Source organism: Rutidosis leptorrhynchoides, chromosome 8 (genome assembly GCF_046630445.1).
Source record: "Rutidosis leptorrhynchoides isolate AG116_Rl617_1_P2 chromosome 8, CSIRO_AGI_Rlap_v1, whole genome shotgun sequence".
NCBI classification, from domain to species: Eukaryota; Viridiplantae; Streptophyta; class Magnoliopsida; order Asterales; family Asteraceae; genus Rutidosis; species Rutidosis leptorrhynchoides.
Genome location: NC_092340.1, coordinates 305624997 through 305630996, shown reverse-complemented (window position 1 = coordinate 305630996; position 6000 = coordinate 305624997).

Sequence of the window (6000 nt, the reverse complement as noted above, 5' to 3'; positions counted from 1 at the left end):
ACCTGGCAATGCAAGAAACAAACTGCAGTTGCTCTTTCCACGTGTGAAGCTGAATATATAGCTGCTGCTAGTTGTTGTTCGCAAGTTGTTTGGATCCAACAACAACTTCGCGATTACGGGCTAAGAATCTCTTTCTCTCCTCTTTATATTGATAATACTGCTGCTATAGCAATTACTAATAATCCTGTGCAACATTCTAAGACTAAACACATAGGTGTTAAATATCATTTTCTTAGGGATTGTCATGAGAAAAAGATTATTGAGGTTAAGAGAATAGGTACTAAGGACCAAAGAGCTGACCTATTCACTAAGGCTTTTGATAAACCTAGGTTCTTACTCCTACTAGAGATGAATGGCATTGTTGATCGAGATAAAGTAATTACGGATGTTGTGAGTGAGGGTTAGTCAAGCTTTTAGACTTTTCATGTAGGATGCATGACATGTAGATTTTTGGTTGTTAATTATCTGTATTGCATATTTTCGCTTTCTGTCTGCATTCCTCTGCATGATTTATTTTATGTTTTCATGCTAGTCTGTAGTTATTTTCTGTTTGGTTAAAATGCTAAAACACAAAAAGATTTTATATTTCAGCATTTTAGGGGGAGTATATGTTATCAGCAGAAAATACCTAAAAAGTGAAAAATGCCTCACCAGAAAATCTTAAAAAGTTGAAAAATCCAAAAATGAGCGTGTTTTGATTAATATATTGGACGTGAAGAAATTACTGTACTGAGAATTGATATATTTGATAAGTAATAACTGATTTGAATGTTTATGTCTATCTGTTGTGTGATGTACTAATAGATGTGACTTATGAATTCTTGGCATTAGACAATCATAATAAGAATAATGAGCATCTAAGATTCAGAAGTCATGGACGATCTGTAGCGTTTGAAGGTAATCACCTAATTATCTCTGAAACTGTATGAAATGATAGTTGTTGAGGAATTCAACAGTCGGTTGAGGGTATCCCCTATCATAATTGATAATCGTTAGAGAAAGTTGGTGTTGGATGTCCCCAAGCAATATTCAACGTTGCTCTACCAATTCAGCTTCACAGCTATGAATGGGACATTCAATAGATCATTTAAGGGGTTGAGGATTATCTGTTTGGCTGGTGCATACCACGTTGTCACGGGCCCGAGACTTAATAATCGAAACTAAACCCTGAAAATACAGAGAAAATTAGTTATGTCGAAAGTAAGTGTCCCTTCTCGCTTAAGGTCGAAAAGTATAATTCCTTATTGCGGACCGTTCAAGCATTTAAGGGAGAACACCTTCGAGTGATCTGAGCACACAACAAAGAAACATGAGTTCATGCATAAAAATGGGAAATCCATTCATGATGGCGTTCAAAATCAATATATCGAAAGACAGTGATATGCTGAAAAATAAAATATCAAAAGAAAATCAATGTCAATAAAATTGACGTATCAAGATGGCAAAGTCCTGAAAGTATGAAGAATGCTGATTCATGAGGTGCTCATAAAGAACTCAGATCATTCTTAGTGTGACGCCTCCGCGCAGCTTGAATTGTTTAATCACAATGTTCACACTGAACTATCAAGATTCTTGTCGTCTGCAATATAGAGTTATATCCATTAAGACTGTAAGTTGGAAAGATACTTATCTAGATATAATCTAATTAAATATATATATGAAAGTTTAACTTTCGATTCCGTTTTCCATGACAACTTGAACATAAAGAAGTTAAGGGCCTCGAGATTTATTTCGTGTGACGACTGGTCATCAGGCAAGTCTGCTTTAACTGTAGACCAATCCCCGCGGTAAATAGTGCGCCTATTCGGATAATCCAATATACTCTGAGATCTGCCGAGCCAACTAGATTGAAGATTGTCAACACATTGGTAGAAGCCAAAGGCTGACAGGGTTATTCAAAATGCCATGAGAACCATCCTGTTCAATTTTAATGAAGTACATGGAAAGAGATAACGGAAAGTTACTTGTAATGAATTGACAACCTAATAAAAATGCACAATCATAAGTGATGGAAGAATCAAAGATTAATGAACTTAGCATGATCTCAAAAATCATTGCTTTATAGTGTTCAAGTAATTAATGCCAACATGATTGTCAAAGTGTCTGGAATGAATATGTTCATGTTTAATGAGGATTGATATCAGTAATTGCATGATAATAGGCATAGACTGGATAATTAGGAATGAATAACAGAAATTGATTCAATATGTCTGTTCTGATCCATTTTTAAATAGTTAACCATCTTGCTCACAAAAAGAATGTGGATTTGTATGTCTTATATATATTTGTTCTGTTAATTTGTTTGCATTGTAATCTATAAAACAAAAAAAAAAGATTTTGGTTTGCATGTTATTGCATTTCATGAGATATTGTCTTTCATTTGCATAATTTTAGTTGCATGACTTCTTACATCAGAAAATTCATAAAATTTTTTATCATTTCCTTGTTTTTCTGATTATCCTCTGAGTGCATAACGACATCTGAAAGAACTTTGTTGAGATTAAGATATTGGGCCACCAAATCCATGAGATAGAAGTTCGTAGAGTTTGTGACTGATTGAAGGACATTGATGATTTAGATTGCTAATGAACTTAAGTTGACATTACACTGTAGGATTTACTCTTGGAATACCGAATGACTTGAGTAATAACCTTTTTTAGGTTAGGATTTTTTATCTTCCTAGGTGTTAATGGTCATTTCTTGAAGGTTTAGTGATTTTCGACTCAAGTTGAAAGTGCTTGTTATATCTATGATTGCCGAATGAGTCGAAATCCTAAGGTTGTAAAATTTTGAAGTTTTGAAATTGCCTAAGTGCTCACTTGCACGCTTGATGTGTGAACCGTACGATTGACCACACGTTTGAGGTTAACCGTACGGATGACCCTGATCAATAAAGTCCTAAGACAATTGGGTCAGACGCACGTGTGATTTAGGTGAGACGCGCGTTTGATGGTGGATCATGTGATCAACCGCACGGTTGATCACGAGAGTATAAATAGGGGTGATGAGCTCAACAGCTCACACTTATGCATCCAACTCGTTTTCTCTCTCTAAATTCGATCATCACCGATCAAGCTTTCCTTTGCATCAAATGTTAAGCATCTTTAGACGATTCCAGTGCCACCTATTAGGTATGATTTCATCGAGTTTTAGTACCTTAATTTGTTGTTTTAATGAGTCGAAACCCTAAGTGTGTACAACTCGAATTTCATGAAATTGAAGGTTGTTTTGATGTGTATCTGTAATTGTTTTGTGTTTTACGGTACCTTATAATGCTATCTTGATGTAAATCGGTCCATAAAATGCACAATTATGTGATTTTGTTGATTTGAAAAAGGCATTTAATATTCGGTTTCATCAGACATGCATGAGTGACGTCACTCGCACGTGTGAGACATGACTCGCACGAGTCAGTGCACGGTTGATGATCAACTGTGTGGACCTTTAAGCTCACTCGTTTGTCTTGATTTTATTGATTACTCGTCTGCAAGAGCTGACACGTGTGATTAACCACACGAGTCACCACACGGTTGACTCACTCGCTTAGAATTTTTGCCTCAACCGGGTACTTTGTCTAAAACCATATTACTGCTCAAACGTGTCAATAGTGATACGAGTGACTATATCACTCGCACGGTTGATCTCTCAGCCGCACGTGTAACACTGTCACTCGCACGTTTCATCCTGTTCAACACTTTTATGATGCATTGATGCAAATGCTTTAATGCTTTATGTTGATTGATTTATATATCTAACATCTCTGTTATCATTTCAGTTTCTGTTTAGATATCATCAAATGGCAGAACAACAAGTAAACGTTCCAGTTGATAACGTTGAAGGATAGGGGGAGCAACAAGTTAATCCACAAGCTAATCCTATCAATCCACCCGCTCAACAAGAGATTCCGTTAGAAATGGGAAAAATGAATAATCAAGTGGCTCTTTATGATACTACTCTTGAAAGAGGTTCTCACTTTAAGGAGATTGTCGAGTTTCTTAAGAGATCAAGGATACACACTGCTATTTCTACTGAATGCACTGCTTACTACAGTCATCAGAGAGAGTTCTGGAGAAATGCTGTGTTGGATGTTGATGAAGATAAGCTTGTTAGTAAGATTCAAGGTCATGATATTACTATTTCTAAGGATGTGATTAGAAGGATTTTGGGTTTCAATGACGAGAACTGCTCCCATATGACTATCAGTAGAGAATGAATCCATGGTTGTTTCAGAAGATGTGCTCATTCTGGTTACCTTATTGGCAAATCTGAGCTGGTGAAGACATGTCTGGCACCACAGTTTAGATATCTTGCTCATGTAATCATGCATTGTTTGAGTGGACGCAAATTTGGCTTTGATAAGTTGAACGAGAAAGTGCAGAGTATGTTTGCGGCACTTGTTCTCAAGGCTCCATATGATTTTTCGGGTTTTGTTTTCTACTATTTCAAGGTAAACCACTTCAGTTCTTCTCAGAGATACCTGATCTATGCCCGCTTTCTTTAATTAATCATTAATGATGCTGCACCTGATCTACCTAAGCTTGAAGAGGATATTATCCACCTGAAGCCGATGAATCCGATTACTTTCCGCAGAATGGAAGAGACAAGGATTGCTGATTTAAAGCCTAACTTTAATAGAAAGCTCATTTGTCATCTTATCAAGGGGAACTATCGATGCCCAGCTGGTAATGCGTGGAGAAATGAGGATTCAGACTCTGATTACGAAGTTTCTGATAAAGAAGGTGAGGGTGATAATCAACGAGCTACTGGTGAAGCTCAAGGAGGAGGTAATGTTGATAATGAGATTATCGAGGGTGATGATGAAGTGACAGAGGAGGATGCCAGCTTAATTCAGAGAAAAAGGAAAGGAAAGGATCCTATGACCGTAGAACAACTCAAGAAGAAGGAGAAAAGAACGAAGTATTCTTATGAGTTACCTCAGAAATCATCACAGGGAGGTTCAAGGCAACAAGCTCAGAGAAAGCCATCCGGTTTCATGAAGGATGCAAGGGCTGCTATTACCTCACCAAAACCTGCCACAACAACACCTCAGGTCACGTCAGATGAATATAAGACTCAACAAAATCTGTTGATGTCTTTGGTCACGAAAATAACCAATTTGGAGAATCATGCTACCGAGGAGAAGAAGATCAGTAATGCTAAGATTGAATCGTTGGTGGAAGAGAACAAGAGGTTATCTGATAGACTGGACCGTCAGAAGGAAAGGACAGATAAGTTGAAGAAGAAGTTTTTGGTGATTAAGAGTGCGAACAGGGAGAAGATGAAGAAGTTGAATGAAAAGATTGAACAGCTTACCTCTGGTAAAAAAAGTTGATTAAGGAGAGAGAAGAAGAGTATTCTTCTGATTTGGGAGAAGGTGATGAAGAAGATGCTGGAACTGGAGGACCCTCTTTTGTTATACCGTTAGTGATACCTATTCGAAGTTTTAATGAATATGGTGAGGTCTTTACTGCTAAATATTATATGAATTATTCAAATGTTTTTAATGATGCAGAAAAGGGGGACGTTCCACCAAGTGAGTTTCTGATGGAACAGCTTGCTGCTCTGGCATATGATAGCGAAAATGATACGGAGAATGCAGAGTCAGTTGAAGCTAAAAACAAGGCTCCACAAGAAGAGTCATTGTCAAGTATCCCTCCCGAATCAATCCAAAATATCAACTTAAGTGATTTCGATAATTTGTTTGCTGATGAGAAGAGTGAAGATTCTGTTGGTAAAGATAGTTTGAAAGAGGATGTGATTATCGAGTCCGAGGACGAATTTGTGACAGAATTTGATGCTGAAGAAGAAGAAGAAGAAGAAGAAGTTGAGATTGTTATGCCTTCGCTTGAGCCATACTCGCATCCGTCACTCAACACCTTAAGTGATTTCTTTAATCTGAGCTGTGAGGAGAAAAGAAAGAACTTAATTGAGTTAGAAAAGGCGAGGAAGGTATACAAACAACAAGTTAAAGAAATGGATGTTATGTTAGAAAGGAACAAG